This window comes from Atractosteus spatula, chromosome 28, assembly GCF_055471065.1.
Source record: "Atractosteus spatula isolate fAtrSpa1 chromosome 28, fAtrSpa1.hap1, whole genome shotgun sequence".
Lineage (NCBI taxonomy): Eukaryota > Metazoa > Chordata > Actinopteri > Semionotiformes > Lepisosteidae > Atractosteus > Atractosteus spatula.
In genome coordinates, this window is record NC_142733.1 from 10,249,696 (window position 1) to 10,271,427 (window position 21,732).

At 45.0% G+C, this 21,732-nt stretch overlaps 1 protein-coding gene across 2 annotated transcripts in view; it reads right to left on the minus strand.

Moving 5' to 3' along the window:
• Positions 1-12,161, minus strand: part of gng7 (guanine nucleotide binding protein (G protein), gamma 7) — a 105,322-nt gene extending 93,161 nt beyond the window's left edge. Inside the window, exon 1 of one of the 2 annotated variants that reach the window (XM_088907469.1) lies at positions 12,049-12,161. The gene's annotated coding sequence lies outside the window, so the exon portion shown is untranslated. The other variant, XM_088907470.1, reaches the window with a different exon arrangement.
• Positions 12,162-21,732: the final 9,571 nt, after the last annotated feature.

Here is a 21,732-nt window from a genome sequence, read left to right on the forward strand (position 1 = left end):
TTGGACAGCCATCCCTGAGCCGTAATGTCATTGTGAATTAGTGCTTAGCTATTTAAACATTTAACTTTAACATGTAAACTGTCATCTGATATTTGAAACGACGACAACCATTTGTCAGGGTACAATAAAGGAGAACGGCATGAGGCCAGTTATGTTGAAGACCACTGGATCTGCTTCTTATCTGCAACAAATTCAACACTGCTCTGTCTCAGTGCATTACGAACTCCCTAACAGACGTGTTTAAAGTAGGAATACTGAAGGGCATTTCCTTTTTCCCTTAATCCAGCCTGCTACCGATCCCGAGTCCCTGAGTCCCAGGAATGGGCGCTTGGCATGTTGCCTCCTCACTCGCCAGACCACACTTGGCGTAGCTCGATCGCTACGGCCCGTGCCCAGTCCCCCACCCAGACAGCATCCCAGCAACCGCCAGCGCTGCTCGCTTTCCCCTGGGGTCTCAGGAAACACTGACTCCTGAGCTGGGAGACCTGGAATGCGTCTGGAGGTGGACTAACCAGCTGCCCAGGGCTGGGTTAGCACTCTTGTGCAGAAGCCAGAGGCTTCAGGCTGAAGGCCCTATTGCCTCAAACCCTAGCAAGGCTATTTTTCTGTGCAGAAACAATCGTGATGATTATCCCGACGAGGTTTATTCAGAGCAGTTAAAAAACGACAGGGGAGAGAAAAGCTCACGCGCCGATGTCGCAGCATGACATTCGCTCTCGCCTCAGATGTGCCATCGAAACGCCCGAGCACTGCTCTTTCAATGGGCTGGTGCCAACTGCTCTTTTCTTCACATGCCTCCTCCGGTGAGGAGCTGCCTTCAGCCAAAACAGCTGTAGCGTAATAGGCCAGGTGTCGCCACCGGAGGGAGGAAGAGTGTGTTGCTTCTTCCTCACACCGCTGAGCCGACAGAGCACACGCACAAGCACCCATCGACTCGCCAGGGCAGGGTGCCCATCCACCCCTCGCGCGTGGGGTCTGGTCCCGAACGTCTCTGAGGCTCAGGCAGCTGTGTGCATGATGAGCCACCGCAATCTCAGCACCTCCGGCCAGCTCTCCCCGGGGGCATCCTACTGAAACGACAGCTCCCAGTGCAGAACACACTCCTTGTACACTCCGCCAGCAAAGGCAGGTCTTAGCTACCCTGAACCCCAGGGAGAAGGAAAAGATCTTCAACAGACCTAAAATAAGAGTTCAACAGCAGGGAGATGGTATCACTAGGTCTACTCTGCCAAAGTATTAGTTCCTTTGAATTTGGCAAAGATGAGCACAAAGTAACCTGCATGAGAAGAATCACTTGCAATTGTGCCAGTTTCACTTACACACACCAGACAGACAATAGCTAAGTTCACTTTGCCTGCTTAGGCAAAATTTCTCTCTTATTATGCAACTAGGCCATGCAGTATAATTAGCAACAACGAATCTCAGTTAATTACATTACTATAAAGGTTAAGTGATTTCTTTCTGTAATCAGTGTGCAGTGCAAGTCTACCAGTAATTAAGCATTGGTCCCTGTAAGGCCTAACTCACATAAAAGAGCAAGCTGGTTACAGCAGTCAAGCCCATGGAGAACTGAGGTGTCTCGCTGAAGAAAGCACAGCTTGGTCACTTGCTCTGGCCATAACACAGAAATCAGTTACTTTTTTGTTGCTACACAAAACAGTACATATAGCTTTCACATCAAGGGCTCGGGGTGGCAAGGAGACAGGGGTCAGCATTGCTGCCTCACAGCGCTGGGGCCCTGGGTTCAATTCCAAACCTGGGGTACTGTCTGTGTGGAGTTTGGATGTTCCCCTGTATTTGCGTGGGTTTCCTCCAGGTACTCCTGTTTCCTCCCACCGTCCAAAGGCATGCTGGAAGGTTAATTGGCTTCTGGGACAGTGTGTGTCTGTGTGTGTCCTGTGGTGGCCAGCTGTCCTGTCAATGGTGTGTGTGTCTGTGTGTGTCCTGTGGTGGCCAGCTGTCCTGTCCAGTCCAGGGTCCAGGGTGTACCCTGCCATGCACATACTGCTTGCTGGGATATGATCTGGCTCACCTGCAACTGAGCTGCAGAAAGCGGTTAGAAAACAGATGGATCAAGGGCTCAGCATTGTGCTTATGGCAATTTACACACGCCTAGGAAAGAGCACAGTACAATTGAATGTTCTTTATTCTATGTGAGGATGTGCAGCGCACCTCAGAAACACTTGCAACACCTGGGACAGGCGTCAGAAATGAGCCCAGCAGCATGAGTGCAGCATTTGAGTTCCTGCCACTAACATTGATATCTTTTAAACAGCAAAACACCTCATCCAGTTCCCACTAATGGTTATTCAACCAATCTGTTAAGAGAATGAAATCGCTTGTGACCACATTTTCAAGCCATTTCCAAGAGCATCAACCCGATTAGGGTGCTGGAGACTCCTGCTCTGAAGCTCTTACTGTTGGAGGCGAGTGACACCTTTACTTCACATTCACAGATGGGAGATCACAGCTTGTTAGTGATGTGAATACAGACTTTGCACAAAAAAGAACAAAATACAAAAAAATGAAAAAGGCTTCTGTTAAAAAATGAACTACTAATAGTTCTAATGTGAGAAAACTGGTTTGTGGTTGTTGGATAGAGAGGATATTACCCCATTTCCTTATAAAATGAATTCCACAACTCATTGAAAAAGCAGAATTCCAACCACATGAACAACACGCTCTTGGTGAAACAAGAGGGCCAAGTGCTGATGAGCCGTCTGTCTCGCTAGGTTGCGCCTGCTGGACATCCCAAACCTGGAGAACGATCCAAAGCCTCAAAGCGACATTCCCTACATTCCCACAGGTTCATATCACCCCCCATCTGAGAGTCCAGTTTAGAAAGATGAACCTCAGCTTGCATGTCATAAACAAGCACAATGAAATGAAAACACTGCTCACCCTGAGACTCTGATTGATTTTACAGCTTCGTTTGTAAGATCTATGAAGGCTCCTGTGAAGCAACAGGCCGTTCCACAGGCTGCAGAAGCAGAAATCCAGACCCACTTTCTTGCGCTTTTCTTTGCATTCACCGATTAAGCTATTACTGTATCCTCAGAGTTCGCACCTTTTGCTTTTCATGCTCTGTATTACTTATCCCACTGATGCTGCTTCCTTTCCATATCACTAATTAATTCACTGTGACATAAACCCAGTGTGTTGTTACTAAAAAACAAGAAAAAAAAGATGCTGGGATCCATGACTGTACGGTGGACACGCCTGTGACCTTTAACCCCAGCCTTCGAAGGAGGATACAAAAAAAAACCCCACACAATACCAGGATGTCCCACAGGCCAAACCCACGTCAGTCACTGCCAGGGCTGTGACGGGTGGGCTCTGCCAAGGCCCGAGCAGCACGCTGTCCCGGGAAGAAAGAGGACCTTCCAGCGTGTAATCTTCGTCACTCTCCAGGCGGACGAGCCAAAGAGCGAGGAAATGAGAAGAGCCGCTGCCAGGAGCGGAGAGCACGCAGCAGACCCGTTCCAAACTGCGCAAAGTCGCAGGAATTTCGAGAGTCTGGTTCGTGCCGTTTTGCCCCCCATCCCAGCAAATCATCGCATAGACCCATCGATCCAGCACAGGGCCGCGGGGGAGCTGGAGCCTCGGGCACAAGGCAGGGTACACCCTGGACAGGACGCCAGTCCATCACAGGGCAACAGGCACAAGCACAGGCAGACTGTGTGTGGGGGGGGGGGGGAATCAGAGCACCCTAAGGAAAGCCACACAAGCCCGGGGAGAACATGCAAACTCCACACAGATGGTACCTCAGGTCCAGAACTGAACCCAGGGCCCCAGAGCTGTGAGGAAGCAATGCTGACCACCAGGCACCACCAGGCCTCCCTATTCATCTGCTCTCTTTTTACAATTTGGCGACTTATTTAAAACGGGCTGATGGAGAAATCGCTTTAAACAACTATTCTCTGCTGAATCTCTCGGACTGTCTCTGGTCCCAGACCTGGTGAACAGGGCGCAGGGGCTCATGGGCTCTCCACTCATGCCTGAAAGCCAGTCCTGGCTCTCCTTCACATTCTGCACAACCTTACCAACAGCAGCTGCCGGGTGCATCTGTACTGTATACTGGACCACTGTGCTGCTTCTTCATTTGTCCTTCATGGGTTAATAAACAGATTCAAAACCTCTTTGTAAAAATGTTTTCAATTAATGCTCTTAGAAAAATCATCTGATTGATATGCATTGTTTCATTTTTCAATGCATAAACTGAGGAAGATGGTGCCATCTGACATTTTTGACAAAACAACTGTCTAGAAGAGAGAGAAAGGGCTTTCAGTTTCTTCCATGTCCCTGTTTTCTTTACTGTCTTGTTGAGTGCATGTTGGAAAGGCGCAGCAAAACACTGTGTAATTACTAAATCTGAAAGGCACAAAGGAAAGCGGGATGCTCCTGAAAAGTGAATATTCTGGTTTTTGTGCTAGTCAATAGATTGCTGGAAAATTAGCCACAGCAGAACCAAAACTGGTTTACAGTTTCAAGGAATTAACTATCGTTTTTTTAGAAGAAAAGGCTCGTTCTAATTGAGGAACTGGAGACAGGTTGGCGCTGTGTGTGTTGATTTCTGTTAATCTAATTCCGTAAGAAGATTAATATGACTTCCGGAGCTGTACCTCTCCCTCAACATAACAACAATAAAAAAAGAGACGTTTAATCGCACGTCATGCTCTAGATTGTAATCTCACAGCAGAGTTTTTTTCTCCCCCCAAACACTGGTCTACAGCCAGCAAAAATGAACGGTGTCCCAGACAATTTTTGGTTTGGTTTTTGCATACCACTGAAGCTAAAAGACAGATCTCTGTGCTTCTCAGTCACTGCAAGCCAGGGATCTGGTTGCTGGATGAGAGCAAGAAAAACTGGGAGCGCAAAAGTTCTTTTAAAACAATGAGCTGATATCTTCAGGAAAAAGCTAACAAGCCACATCTCACAAAAGGTTACAATTGGAGAGATCTTTTGCTTTGAGGTGAACTAATCTGATTCCCAGGCCTTCTATTAGTTAACTTTTTTCTATTTCATATCGACTCCCTTCCAAATGACTGATTAATAAAGAGGCTCTCAGCCTGTGTGTCAAGCTGGGGAACAAGAGATGCCCCCCAGCTCCCAGGTCCACCTATCAGACTCATCCATCGGCTGAGCCAAGGCGAGCTGGAGGAGAGAGGGCGCTGCAGATCCCAGGAGACCTTGCTGCACTGCAAGCCCAGCGGACCTGACCTCAGTGGTGCACAGTCGGTGACCTGCACAAGCCTCATCTCCAGTCTGCCTCCCATCATTCCCTCACAGGACGTCCCCACACCAATCCTCTCCCTTCCCACACTTCCTCGAGAGGTGCGAGCTCTCGGGATCCCAGGCCTCAGTGGGCCAGATCAACCGCTTGCTCTAGTAGGCAACACCGGTCACAGGGAGTGTGGGCAGGAAAGAGGGCATGACCTCCACAATCGAAGACAATCTCCCGGCGCCGCACTTCTCATCGGAACCCCTCGGCACCTCGTCACAGAGCGGAGGAGCAACGGTTTGGTCAGAGCTCGGCCTGGCCCTCTGACAGCCAGCGGCGGTGACCAGGCTGCTTTTCGCTCTCTCCTCAGGTGGGATGAGCGAGAAAGACATGCCAAAGCGGAGAGAAACGAGTGGAAATAAATAAATAACTAACCACAGCTACTTAGCAACCTGAATACCAGCCTAGAGGGCTAACGGTGTCCAACAGCAAGTTCGTGACCAGCACTGCAAGGCCTTGAAACGAAAAACTGTTCGCAAAGTACAACATCCCAGTAACTCTCCTGCTTTTGTCAGTGATAGCCCAGAGACAGACCTCAGACTTCAGACTCCTCACGTCCGATTCGTCTCTACGTCATCTGGAGATTTCATTTTCCATCCGGCGGTAAGCCCCCCTAAAAGAAGAGACTTCATTGCCTTCGGGGTGAAGACGCACTACGATACACAAACACCCAGCCCTGAACTGGAGAGGCTGGGACTCGTACAGCTCAACCTGTGCTCTGGGCACTGGATCAGAAGTTAACCTCCAAGCGAGTCGCCCTCCTTCGCACATCCTTTATGAAAACTCTGTGGTCTGGCAATAACCTCTTCCCAAGTCAAACCAGCTCCAAACCAGTTAGCAGGTAAATATTAAGCAAATGAGATGTAATCCAGGTGCACACGGATATTAAGGGCCACTGTTTTGTCTCCACAGTATGCAAATTGCCCATCCCTTCAGAAAGTGAACCCACTGCTCTCCCGTTTCACACCTGCCCAGCAAGCGGCAAGGAAGGGCCCTGCAGCACAGCCATATGAGGAGCCTCACCCCGGCACCTGGAAACGAGGGCTCATCCACACAGATTTAGCTCTTTACATCTTGTAGAACACTCAATCAATTCATTCCTCCAGTGTCTCAGTGAAATTGACAGGAGTTATAGTGGACATGCACTGAAAGTCAGCTTCCCTCGTGGTTGTGAGTCAGCTGTTGGTTCTTGTTCTTCAAGAGTTCTTGGCGAATTTTGTAGTGAATTTATGCCCAACACACCAAGAAAAATAAGCCCCTAATGCACCTAATGGCTCAATATGCTTTCCCTGCAAGTCATACAACAAGGTATGGTCCCAATATTTAAACCAAGACTAGTGGTTTTAAGAGGTGCTATGTTGGTTAATCAGGGGGAGCTCATTAAATAACATCCCTGTTTTTCACACGAGAGAGAATAAACACTTTTGTACAATTCTATCCAAAAAGTTTTGGGGTACAACTTGGACCAGTAAGTCAAATCTGAATAACTTTTTAAAAACAGTTTGTTTCCTCTCTCTCTCTCTCATTAGGAAGAAAACATCTTGTGTTATTAATTCCCCAGCAAGCACATTAATCAATACAGAAGCAATGAAGCAGTTCATCAAGTCAAAGTGTTAATCACCTCAGTGTCACTCAAAACCCCCAGCAGAGAAGAGAAGCGCTTCTCAATTGTCCATTCTGGTAGCTCTGTTGCAGGAATGTTAAAACAGAGCACAAGTGACACAGGTATGGAATGAAGTGATGTGATCAATAACATAAGATCTAATCTGGCTCATTTGAGGTGGCAGTAAGACTTTTACAGTCCAAATGCATTTTCCACAAGAAAGAAATGCATGATGGGACTTGAGGCACTCTAGAAGGCAAGGCTATAGCACTATTGAATCTTCAAGAATTCACCATGTCAAGAAATATTGTTGTGAATGGCATTTTTACAGATGTACGTTAAATGCTTAAAAGCATACCTTTACTGTCCTTTTCAAAAATCGCCACCAAAATAAAATTAAATCAGAAGTCACAGCATAAAAATGAGTTAGGATGAGAATTTTTCTGTTGGAATAAAGTGAGACTTCACGGGTTGTTTTACACAGATCAAAATGAAGGGCTTTAATACAAAGGAAACCAACTTTTAGCAGACGTGCACACAGCGAACCAGGTGTGTCACTTCTGAAGCATGGAACTCCTGTTGGAAGCTTGACTAAGCACAACAGCTCACCACACCAGCAAAGCACCAGTTCTTGCAGTGGGCTTTTCCAAAGGCACTTTCAGGTCAGTTCAGGATACAGTCAAACCTGCTCAGTGGAGCCAGGACTTTTCCCCCAACAAACAACGGAGGTTTCTGAAGAACTTTTATTAAGGTCCCTAATGTAAGGTCCATTCTTCAACTAAACAACACAGGAATTCATTGTAACACATGCACTTGGATTGGGAACTGGATACGACAGGAATCAATGCAACATCTCCAGAGTCATGACCTCTTACAGGGCAGATGTAGGAAGTGGCGTACAGCAGGGGTACATTGTAGGCCCAATGCTCTTTTTGATCACTAACAGTTTAGATCTGGGTATAGTTAGCAAATTAGCCAAATACACTGATGACAGAAGTATAGAGGGAGCAGCATACAAACAGCATCAAGAGACTTATGATATGACCTACAAGATCGTGGATTTTGCAGACACATGGAAACTTACATTTAACATTGACTGCAAAGTGATCCACACAGGAAGTAGAAGCATGCATTATACATATCACATGAGCGATTCAGAGCTATAGGACCTACTCGTGAAAGGGATCTGGGTGTTTATACAGATTCTTCCATATGTTCATCAATACAATCGGGGGAAGCTATAAAACTGTATAGAAATATAGCAAAACAAGTATGGAATTTAAATCAAAGGCAGTACTAGCCAAACCTCTATCTCTTCAAGGAAGTTGAGAACAGGTGTCTCAAACTCTGACACCAGAGAACTTAAGGGTCCTCTGATCTTGTTCCAAACTGAGAAGTCAATTAAACCTAAATATTTCCTTTAAAATATTCAAGATTTAAAATGTTATTGTTAATTACTCACAACGTTCACTTTTTTAAAGGTACAGTTGCTTATAAAACACATGAAAGCCTGGTTAGAAGAACTATATTTAGGATGTTAGTTAATTAGAGCAGTGATGTACGCGAGGTCTTAGCTGGAAAAAACACAGAAGGTATCAGGCCCTCCAATCTGCGAGTGCATAAAATAGGGGTTATAGAGGGGGTCTGCTAAAAAACAAAATAAAAATTAGGAGGGAGAATAACGAACTTCTTTACATAAAGAGCAGACCATGTGGACGTCCCAGTCAGGCAGTTTAAGCCCCAGCTACAGGTTCCTTCAGGAATAATTTACACAAAAGTCTACATTCACTCAGCCACTAAAGTACCAGACAAACCTAATGGGCAGAACCTTCTCATCTGCATCTCTTACGTACTGTATTTACACTCGCTCCTACGTATTCTGCCATCATGTACCAGCGCACCATGAGAATCGTTCCATACCAGATGCTGCTACGTCTTACAAATTCAGCCTTTCAAACCAGCAGGTATCAAACTGTAATAGCCAATTAACACAAGCAATAAAGGCAGCATCTGGAAAAGCAATCCAACCAGCTGTGACAAGCTCGTCCAATTGACTAAAACACAGAATGTTATTTGGCATTCAAGACAGCACAAATCCTTGCCAAAAAACCAAACAAAGAACACGACTTCACTAGACACACTGTGAAGCCTAAGACAGCTGCAGTTGAAGAGTTAATGTGTTCTAGAATGAATGACTTTTGACAGCGTTCACCAGTGTGCTTACCTAATAAGCTTAAAATAAAAATCAATTCAATACAGGGAGGGATTGCTTTTTTCAGGGCTGATCAACCAGTGCTTCTAGAAAGCTCATTGGTCTGATCTTGCTAAGCTTCCCCCCCCCAATATTGACTGAGCCTGATACTCAGAATTACCATTTGTTCCAGATCACTGGATCACTATTTCTGGATCACTAAACCTTTCAGGAGTGTGGCTCTCTAGAAACAAGCACATTGCATTCTGTGAGCAACGTCGGTCTCCAAAGCCCTGTTCCAAAACACTGCCAGAAAATTCTCACTGCCAATGACGTTGCTTAACATTCTAAGGAAGTTTCAAACTTAAAGTCTTGCACCTTTCTAGATCTATCTTTTATCTGCTACAGTTCCTTCTCAACAGCTTGCTGCTAAGCGCTTTTCAGAACTATGTTACAGTTAACAGCAACAGCAGACCGTGTGGGCACCCAGGAGAGGAAAGCAAAACCTCCAGGTGGGAGAAAAGAAACCTCTGAGGGCCCCAGGCCCATCTGGCAGTACATTAGACCCATGGAGCGTTTCCTTGGAAACAAAACCTGTGATCTCCAGGCCTGCATTTTCAGGGAAGGTACTTTGGGGGTCCCTTATGCTTTGTAGAGGTATCCCATCCACCCGTTTTCTAACGTTCTTTATCCAATTCAGGGCCACAGGGGAGCTAAAGCCTACGCAGCATGTAATGGGCACAAGGCACGATACACCCTGGACAGGACACCAGTCCATCACAGGGCAAACACTGACACACACATATCCTCACACCAGGGCCAATTTTCCCAAAAGACAGTTAACTTTCAATATGTCAGTGCATTGTGGGAGGAAATGGGAGCAGCCGGAATCAATCACAGGGAGAACCTACAAACTCCACACAGATAGCACCCCAGGTCTGGAATTGGACCCAGGGCTCCAGCGCAGTGACACAGTAATGCTAACTGTGCCACAGTGCCACCCTATAGGGATATTCTGTTCTTAAAGTCCACAGATCACAGACGCATGTTCCAGGCTGAGCCACTGAAACTATAGTCCATCGACACCTTCAGATTCTTTGTCCTTCTAACTAAGGCCGAAATGACACTCAATTTAGCTGCATTGAGAAACGAAATATCCACCAACTGCACTCACCAAACATATTTCTATATCTCTGGGCAACAAGTCAAGGCACTCTAACCCTCGCACACCAGAGCCAACCGGAATTCTACGTGTTTAAACAAGAAATGAACCAGGAAATCAAACAATGCAAAGTATATAAACACAATCCAGCCGAGAGGAGACAGACAGCGGCCAGGAGCCTCACTTTTGTCCCACCTCCAGCAGACCAGAGCATTAAAAAAAAAAAGAGAATGAAGTTTTCTATACTGATGTGCCCTTTATTTTAATTAATAACTTGGAATCGCGCATATGCAGGGTATAGGTAGAGAAACAATCTTACAATGACATTTCTGAACTGAACACTCAGCAGTGACAGCACATACACTCTCCTCAACAAACACCTCCATGAGAACGGTGCCTTTTCTCCTGACTGTGTCCCGGGATGAGTGCAGGTCACAGAGCCAAACACAGACGAGTAACAGCCATGACAGAGACACTCTGGGCTCTCAAAACCAGACACCTGTCTGACAGGTGAATGTTGCTAGTGTACCCCTGACACAATTACACTCTGCGCTCTCAAAACCAGACACCTGTCTGACAGGTGAATGCTGCTGGTGTATCCCTGACAAAATTACACAGAAGGGGGGGAAAAAAGCTTTCCTAGAAAATCAAGCGTCACCTGCTCAACTTTTCACGACATAATTGTAGCAGAGGTGCCAAACACAGGTAATTGGAGCAGTAGTGCCACTCGCGCTCAGCAGTTTGGGAGAATTTCCTCCGACATACAAAAATTCACCAAAATTAAAGTGAATAATTTCACAGAAGAGGTGAACAAGTTTGCATCACTGACCTAAGTTTCAGCGTATAGCGTGAACCACAATGCATTAGAATCGTACAGGCGTAAGCAAACATTAGACACCAAACGGGGGGGAAAAACTCTGGAAAGCCTCCTGTATTCTGTCTATTCGAATTATTTCAAACAGTATCAGAAATTACTTCCTACTTTCCGTCTATCTGATAAAACGGCTCTTTCTTCAGGACTGAACCTTCCAACAATGTTGAATTATTAATTTATTTATAACCGGGGAGCAACAATTTATATTCACACGACGCCGTGCTCCAGGGCATTATTTCCAGAGCCGTTGTACTCGGTTTTCTGGCTCACGCAAGTAATTAAATAATCCTCACCGCAAGCAAACCTGAATTCTGTTCTAAAAAAAAGAAATAATATATTTGAGTTAGAAATCCAAGCAGTCCGTCGTATTCCGTGATATATACCGGCCTACCGAGCTCCCCAGATCCCATCGCACCTCAATTTTACTCGCTGTCTCCCTGCTCTTCCACACACTCGCTCCATACACACTGTCTCCCCAAAATACCAGCCAGACATCTTACTTCGCAAAACGCAGAATCACTTTCTGTGCTATTTGCGGGGACAAAATTCGTATTGCAATCGCGTCTCACTTAAAAAAGAGAGAGATACATTTATTCCTTTGCAGTATCGCCACCCCTCCTCGGTCGCTACACTCTAACTCGTCCGCTGGCGTGTTTTTCCCCCCTTTCTTTGAAGAATAAACAGAACAATACGCAGGGTTTAAAAGACCACTTGGTGTGTTAGCTTAAACCCTCCTCTCCACACTCCTCCGCCGCTCGTCCTAGCGAAAGACCGAAAGCGATACCGGACCCGAGCCGCCGTGCAGAACCGGCACAGGAGCGGTGCGTAACCCCAGTCCCCCGCTTGCAAGAAAATTACACATCTTGCCAGAAGGGCATGCTTTTTTTTCTCGCACCTGTGCAATAAATTATAAACAGCGTTGCATTAAGCTACTCACCACCGAATGGTTGATCTATTTAAAGGGCCAGGTCCTCTCTCCCTCTCGATCCACCGAGCCCACCCCCTCACCCGAACCGGAGTCCACCCTACCCCCCTCCCTCGCCTCTTGTGACAGCGCGCTCTCACACAAACATGCTTTATTTTCCCTTCCCTCGGAGCGGACCGAGATCGGCTCGCAGAGAGGCGGGCCCTGTCCGGCCCCGACAGCCAATCGGCACGCGTCTCGGCTTACACTGCAGCCGGGCGGGTTAGGCTGCGCCTTCCCCAGCGCCGCGATTTTGGTCAAAGTAGCTGCGGTTGTGGCTGGCTGGCTTCTTGCCTTCGGCGCAGTACTCCTTCCAGGCATTAGCCTGGTGTACTACCTCAAACCCTTCATGTCTTTACGAGCTGTGGTCTGAGTGGCAGCTGTTCGTCCTGAATCTGGCTGAAGGGGACTTAACCCAACAATCCGTCCTGGTTGAGATGCGCACCTTCAAAGACGCTTGGAGCTTTGCATTGTCCAAGTGTATATAGTGCAGTAATTATTTTTTTTAGGTTTTCACGGATCAAAGATTATTAATATTTCAATTATTACCTATTTCGATTGCGTTATTTAATTATGAGTAGTATTGGACAAAAGTTTAAGGCCTTAAAAAATTTAAGAGGTACAAATCACCTGCAGGTCAAAAGGCTGGCATTTCTAAACAGTCTGAGAACAGAACAGATCTCAGCAATATTATCTCATGTTTCACACAACCTGCATTCAAAATAACCGAGCAGCTTTCCCTGTTGTTAGTGGGGTTGCCAGAATAAGTGATTTTGCACAACCGGATAATAACGAGTTGGTTTACTATCTTGTCACGGCCCACGACGATCACAGCAGTAATTGAGTTGCTCGCTACATAGTAAAAGTACGCACAAACATCTTCGGCTACATTGGGAACAGAACAGGATTATTAGAACGCATCCATCTCGTGTGTTTTTTTTTTCGATTTTAGTTGCAATGGACAGTATCATTCGCCTTTAAGAAACGGGGTATTGCTTCTGATTTGTCAACTGCAAAATATAATTTGCATTAGACTTACATTTAGCAATTGTAGCCATGCACATGATTTGCTGGAAAATTTTTACAATTGCAGATTTGGCGGTGCGGTGGTTCTGTGGCTCAGGATCTGCACCAGTGGCGGGAAGGTTGCCAGTTTGTATCCCGCGACCAGCAGAGGAATCCTACTTCGCTGGGCCCCTGAGCAAGGCCCTTAACCCCAACTGCTCCAGGAGTGCTATATAAATGGCTGACCCTGCGCTCTGACTCCAGGCTTCTCTCCCTGTCTGTGTGTTTTATGGTGAGCAAGTTGGGGTATGTGAAAAGACAAATTCCTAATAAAAGATATGGCCAGATATAAAGTGATCTGAGTTAATTACTTGTAACTTTGACCATCATGATAACATTTAAACAGGTACACTCGTCACTGGACCACAGGGTCGTTGTGTAAAATGGTGGCGCCCTTCCCTTCAGACCAGAAAATCCTACCCAGCCGTGATGAGGAAACTGCCATCTCAGTCCGGAGCTGCGATTTGCCAGCTGACCCACTGAGGTGCTGACACCCCCATGGTCCTGGGACGCTTTTCAAAAGAGCAGTGACTGACTTGGATTAATGACTATGCATGCTTCTCCATTGTTGCCATATTTAAATCTCTAGTTTTGATGTGCTCCAGTATCATTAAATAGACACAACACTGTTGCTGTAGAATACTAGAATACTGCAGCAGCCTTATTTAGTGAAGTGTTTATTCACACAAGTGCCGCTGAGCCAGACGCGTGTTTGATGTGCTGGTCGAGTCCCGAGGGCTGCAGACGGGGGAATATCGATTCACACAGTGGGACTCTCAGCAGGAACACGTCTCACACGAAGAGATGGAGTGAACCACATCGAACACTGGGGGCACTGTTTCCCCGGATCTAAATAGAGCCTGGTCTGACAGAATCCTATCTCCGTATATTTACAGTATTTATTTTGTTATCTCGCTTGTTATCTTATTTTTGACTACGTGAAGATAAGAATGCTATTGGTTGAATCTATTCCCAGAGTTGTTCTCAATATGAATGTAATATTTATAGTGTTTCCAGAGAGCACAGGATTTTCTGTGAAGTATTCTTCTGTGTAGAAGAATACAGAATCTACCAGCCAAGAGGATGTTAGGAATTGGTTCAAGTGGCGTTTCCTACAACACGCCCTCACTTTTCAGATGTTGACTCCACTTACATGCAACTGACTTATGTCAATGAGTTTATAACCTGATCACTTTCCACTTTTGCATACCGGATAGAAGCGTTACTGTACACATTTATTCCCACAGAGAAACCAATGCTCTGCTCATTATTTAGTATTAGACAGAATAACGATATATCCAGAGCAGAACTGACTATGCAGTAGCACTGCCCTCTACAGGACATTCCTTAATGCAGAACTGCTGCTTACCTTCAACAAGAAGTTGAGAATCATTTCTGTTTTTATAATAATAATTTGAAATATCATCGCAAAAAGAATAAAGACACACAAGCTTGGAAGCTTGATGCACAATGCCGAGCCTGGCACAATACAATAATGTTGACATTTACACCATGAGACATCTGAATGAATTCCATTTTAAGGACTCTTTCTGTAATAGCACCAGGCTCTCCAGACGTGCACAGCACTCGGAATGATGTGAGTATAGAAAGTGAATTTTGTAAAAATTGGGAAAAAAACCAAGATGGATGGGCTGTACAATACCAGCGAGACGGGGTCTAATGAAGGCTGAACAATCAACCATCTGAGCAGGCAAGGCCATCGTGCTGACTGCATTTAAAAGCAGAGGCATGTCCAGGCAGAAGAGCTCCCAGGCTTTAAGAGGGGAAATGGAAGCCTAACAGCCTCTCCACTACATGCTGGAGCACTGCAAAGTGTATTTATAGCCCTGGAGAAACAAGGAAATAGAGATTGTGGCTGCAGAGAGTTAGAGAGAAATCAGTGTCTCTGATCGCCTCCCTGAGGACAGACACGTCAAGCATGAAGCAAACACAACATGCAAATACAAGACATGAGTCACAGGTCAGAACTGCAGTGATTATTACTGCAAGGAGCAGAGCTGAGAAAACTCTACCTGTGCGCTTTTCTGGGGCTTGGGGGAGATCACAGAAGTTAAAGCAGAGAGTAGGGAGTAGGATTACTCCCAGGAAGCAAGACATTTATGAGAAAAATGATTACATCTGGTTTTTTTTTCAGAGGGAAGGCATCTTATGGATGTATTACACTCCACTGTTCAGCTTTTTCTAGTATTCATTTTTACATTAGGACTTACGTTTGGAAAGCCTGCCTTTTTGGGATTCAACATGGTTAATTTTTTAAAATCATTCTTCCAAAAACCATATGGTAGCCCTCCAATGTCATGCCTATGTAATAAAACAATTCTAATCTTATGTGCTGAGGTGTAATGCAGTATCATACATATATGCCTGTTAAATTCCAGACCTCTGTCCAAAATGCAGGTACACATTTGTTGTGCAAACAGTAATTAGTATAACCGAGGAAGCCGGAATTGCTAACTAGCTAGTGGTCTAGCCAGTTGTATTCCTCTTTTGTAAGCTTCTCTAACTGGTCAAAGATGCTACCCAGTAGATTACAGCCTCAAAGTAGAATTTTAGTGCTTTTCATACACATATAAGCTGTCGTAATATTTTCTTGTGTTGTCCCTAATATGAATTGATGGAAACCAAATGAGAAAATTATAATAAAAAGATATAATTCTAAATATTTATTATATATGTTTAGAGATTAATAAGCAATTAAACACTCAAATGATTATACTGTATCTGTTTCCTTAGTTTGTTTTTTCCAGAAACAAGCTTGTTTTCCTTTACAAACCATCTTGTCCCTTTTTCATGGTTTCATGGTCAAAGCTGAAAAACAGAAAATTCTTTCCGCTCTGGACAGCAACAGAGACAAAGAGCTTATGAGCCCTACATGACTCAGCTACAACTGGGAGGCTGGGAGAGAAAGGGTCTACTTTAGATTGAGAGATACAAAGGAAGAAATCGGTGCCACATCTCAGCAAATCCACAAGATAAAGCCTTTGGAATGGGAAGGGGAAAGTTTGTTGTGCAGAGTTTCCTTGCTGTTGGAAACCATATTGAAATAATCTCAGCTGCTGAAATATGGAATCAGATAACAAATATGGGTTATATCCTGTGATAAAAGGGATTTGATATTGAATGCCATCTGTCAGGAACTCCCAAGGAGCATATTTAGCCTTCCCTCACTATTCTCAGGAACTAAGGCCAGCAAAAAGCATGATGTCAGGCTAATTATGGATTTTCCTTCTGTTACAACGCGCTGTTCACCACTGAACGTCTCAAAGAGCCTCACACTGAATCGCGCAAACGATTCAACAAATGTAACAATGTACAATGTAACAAAGCGCAATAATGAAAACATCAATTTATTGTAATTTGACACCTGAAATTTAAGCCGTCCTGGAATTCAGACACACATAATGATTTAGCTCTGGGTGTTTTGTTGATCCCAAAGGAACAGGCAAGGCAGAACGACTGGCCTGTGTTAGAATGTTATCGGTACTTCAGTCTGCAGAGAAACACAAATCCATCCATCCGTTTTCTAACCTCTTTTTCCATTTCAGGGTAGCGGAGGAGCTGGAGCCTGTCCCGACAAGCTCAGGACACAAGACAGGGTACATCAGCCTATCACAGGGCAAACACACAGACACGAACACTCTCACACCAGGGCCATTTTTCCAGGAGACAATTAACCTATCAGCATACCAGCATGTCTTTGGCCTGTGGAAGGAAGGTGGAGCTCCCGGGGGAAACCCACACAACTTTGGGGAGAACATGCAAACTCCACACAGACACATCTAAGGTCTGGAATTGAGCCCCCCTGCACTGTGAGGCAGTAATGCTGACCACTGCGCCATCATGCTCCCTGAAACACAAACCCACAAGCCACCGTACCCCTTCCGCGTGGAGAATACAGAGTTAATGAAAGAGAATCAGCATTGAAGAAAGTGAGCTTCTGAAAGCATTGCCCTACTTCTCTGGGCTTGGTGTCAGCATATTTCTGTTTCATTGCTGTGAAAAAGTGAAATCAAGAAAAGTCAAACCTCCTTACACTGAACTTTGTATTGCTTCACCCACAGTTTTACATTGTAAATATTTAATATCCTGTTATTTTGTTAGGTTTCTACAGTATGTTTGGTGGTTTTTGGTAACTTTTCTTCAATTTTCAGGTTGATTTCCATCAGCCTGCTTTTGGTTAATATTAAGCTGATATCTAACATGGTTTCTGAAGGCTGTACAGTAATCATACAAAACAATCGAAAACTAGGCATTTTCCTCATTGTGCTCTGCTATGTGAAAGAAGAGGGATGTATTTATGATTGCAGCTGCACTTGCCTTTGGTGGATCACTGATGGCAAAGTTAGACCTGGCTAATTTGTCAGTTATTCAACATATTCATGCAACACCAACAGGAAGCATCTGTAACAAGACATGGAAGAAACAAAAACACTATATGTTTTGCGGCCCCACTACTTGCTCTACAAATTGAATTTGCCCAGAAACTAAATAAAAGGTGAAACCAGCAAAAGCACAGAGTGAGCCCTATGGCCAAGATGTGGTGAGTATGAACCTGGGTCATCATGTCACAAACTGTCTGGGACCAGGACTTTTTTCTTCTGTCAAGGCTGATCATTAGAAATCTGTGCTTGTTGCATGAATAAAAAACAATATCGTTTGCAGCTTGATCCAGAAATTTTAAAGTAAGAAAAGTGGGCGTCCTACAGGCAACAAGGTTTTGCTGCTGAAGGAGATGAAAAGGCGCTGTAACAGATACAGCGAGAGTCAGGGGGCAGAGAGGAGCCTGTGTCAGGGTCGATAAAGCATGCTCTGTCAGTGCTGCCTCTCTCTGCAGTGCAGTCAGCAGGCAGCCCCCTCTCCCACGCCTGCACGTGACTTTCTCACAGTGCCCGAGAGCCTCCTGAGTGGGCGAAAGGGGGCTGGAGAGTTGAGATGTAAAGGGCACTTCTGTCAGGTTCCTGGGAACAAACTGATGTTTTATGCATGAATGCTCTTCCACACTCCAGCAGAGTTTCTTCTGATCCTGTCATCAGAACCCCACCAAAATCAGACTGTGGTTTCTTCAAGTAGTGTGTAAATGGCCATGATCACCTGGAAGCAGGGGGGAGGTAATTAGGAAGGGTTATTCAGGCATTTCAGTAATTAATTAGGTTCTATCCACCCCTTGTGCAGTACAAGATGAAGCTACAGTGGTGGCTGAGTGCCGTCGAGTCGGTATCGACTCCTGGCGACCCTGTGGACAGTCCCACCATCACTATCCATAGAGCTCTCGTGGCAAGACACAGAAGTAGATCGCCAGGCCTTTCTTCCATGCAGATAGTGCGAGTGTTGTTGCCACTTCACAGATACGTGACCCTCCGCTGCCAACACTGCCCCATACTGCTGCTGCCCAGTCTGGGTTATTAGAGAACCTTGCGCCTGATGTGGGACACAAACCCACTACCCTGAGATGATGAGTCTCATGCTCTCCCAACAGAGCTAGTCGGGGCGAGTGAAGCTATTTTTGTGGTTTAAAACAACAGACTATTGAAACAACCTCCCTTGTAGCTCTGTGTCTGGATCTGTGCTTAGATAAATGTTCTCCAGCCATGGCCTGGGACATTCAGGAAATCACCTCGTTAAGGACAACAGGCCATATAGTGAACCCTGGGATCTGAAGAGGGTTCCACCATGTAAAATTTTCCCAAGATGACCAGCATAGCTCGCAGTGATCACTTCCATCCTCCTTTCTTTTTAATTGCTTCTTTCAATTCAGGGTCGCGGGGGAGCCAGTCCATCACAGAACTGATTCAGTCACAAACACACTCACCCACAGCAGGGCCAATTTTCCCAGAAGCTCATTAACCTACCAGAATGTTTCTAGACTGTGGGAGGAAACTAGCACCTGGAGGAAACCCTTGTGAACATGGAGAGACCATACAAACTCCACACAGACAGCACTCCAAGTCCTTAATTGAACCCAGGGCCCCGCACTGTGGGGCAGCAATGCTGACTGCTGCGCTACTTGGATTAATGATATATCCTTTGTAATTTCTGGATACATAATATATACATTATAACTGCAATATATTGTTAGACCCATTTACCATGCTGTGGGCTAATCTTGTCAGATGTCAGAAGCAGGGCTGGACCTGGGCAGTGCTGTGATGCTGACCCTTTATAAGGAAAACCAGGCTGCTGCTGTAAATAGTGCTGGTGGACCAGTAGGTGGTGCTCCTCCTTATGGACCCGAGTTTCCAAACCCAGTCCATGTCCCAGTATGGTGACCGGAGACATTTTGCCATAGGAGGTACTTTCCTTTGGAAAGGACATGATACTGAGGCTCTGAATATTTTTTCGATTATTAATGAGTAAAAGATGTCTCTACCTGATCACTCCTGCCAGGTAGGTGTTGTGGTTCAGGAACAGATGAAGAGGATCCTCCTATTTGCCATCTATTGAGGGGGAAAAATACATCTAAAAATGGAGAGAGTTATTAAGCACTGGTACAAACCTGAATCCAGTCCACTTTGCAGCAGTATAGTGCGTGTTCAACGTGCTTCCCCTTGAAGAGCATTTTCTGATTCTGGGTTTACAACTAGTGAACAATTTCTGCTGAATATTTCACTGTGGTGGACAACCTGGGTCTCCTCCTTTTTCCCACTTGTAAAGAACTACAGAAAGCTTTGGGGTTCTTTGAGATCAAATGTGAAATTTAAATATAAAGACTCAGTATGTATTTGAATCCAAAGCACTATGCAGCATGTGGAAAACACCTCCTCTCATAGTGTTGGGGCCACATTGTGTCACTTTGCACTGAAAATGGTTTCTGTTGCAGTGTCACATTAACTGACAACCTTACCTCAGTACTGCTAAGCTGGGAATGGCTCTGGCCCCCAGCTCTTCACATTCATCAGCTGTACCTTCTCCAGGTGACTAATTTGCAGTGGTGATATTTATAGAAAGACTATTTTTTTAAACTGCAGTGCCCTCATTTTTGCTGAGGCATGAAATTGTTCTGATGCCTGTACATTTCTTCTCCTTGTTTCTGCAAACTGTTTTTTCAATGACCAGCTTTACCGAGAAGTCTGGGGGGAAGTGCAGCACGGGGCCAAACTCTGCCTACGGAATATCTCTGGGATTTATGAATCTGACCCAAATGAATGACTTCCTTTTTCACCACATCTAATCCTGCTAAACTTGATACGTATGATTACAGTAGGTACCGAACTGATTGCTGTCCTGATATATACAGTAGCTGAAGCAGAAGGCTCATAGACACTGCAAATGCTAAAACATATTTTTATTCAGAAATTTAAGCCAGAGAAATTTAAGAAAGAGTCTTTCCAGTTCCTCCTATTGATCATTTCAAACCATGAATCTCCAAAGGAATTAAGTTTTGTATCGAAAAACAGAGAGAGAATATGCCAGTTTTGGTATAATTATCAGAAGTGTAATCAAGAATGAAATAAAGTCTGAGACGGGGGAGTTTGGGAAAGATTTAGCTGAGACAGCAGTAGGCTCTCCATCTGGTTTCTTGTGCCAGTTTACTCTTGCTGGAAGCTCATTTTAAAGATGCACAGCTTTGCGGCTCCTAAAAATAAAGAATCAAAATGAATTGGCTTGGGTAATGATACAGCTGGTTCTCCAAAAAGCAAATCTTTCCTGGAGTCCCTGCATATTCTCTTTTCATTGTTTGGACTTTGTGTTATCAGCTCCTCAGGCATGAAACTCCTCTGTCTCAAAGCAGAGCAGTGCAATGATCCCAGTGGGGAAGCCACTAGCCTCCTAAGACAGAGGTTGTGGGTTCGAGTCCCACTTCTTAATGTTCTGTTATGAGTGTACCAATTCCTTTGATCACATTGCCCACTCACTGAAATTTTACAGCTGTCAGCTGTGCGAGCTGGGCTTTACTGTTTGACTGACTAATGATTTAAAGTACAACTTCCTGTGAGCCGTCTCCACACCACCCCTTAAAACCCCACAACAGGAGGGCAGCAAAATCAGCAGTACTCTGGTCACGGTCAGGTAACACCATGCGAAGTCCAGCCACTTTCCTCATGGGGTAGAAATCACCTTCAGCCTAGTCTGGCTGCTGGACCTTGAGGCTTGAGTCCCGTGTGGGCAGGGTGTCGCAACATGTTTACTTTGATTTTCTTATCACTTGTTTGACTCCTCATTTACAGGGTAATAATACATAGAATGTTTAAAAGAGGCAGGTTGTAGTATTAATCCAACAAAATAATTAGATCATTGTAATCTGTTTGGTTCTGGCAGAGTAGAAATACAGAGCACAATACCTTATAGTAAATAGCAGTGAACGGATGTAGGACTACAGTACAATGGGTTTGACCAGCGAGCGTGCAATGTGACAAACATTTCTGAAAAGTATGGTTTTTATCTCATGTTTACTGTCCATGCAGTGAAACAGCACTATTCATTGACTGTTCAATCTATAGCTGTTAAAAATATAGAGCCAACAACGCAACCAAAGATGATGTAATGTCACAGACATGTTAATCCCCTTCTTCAAAATATTAGGTTCCTATAGTAGATATTGAATGAACTGGGAACCAATCCCCTTGGAAGGGA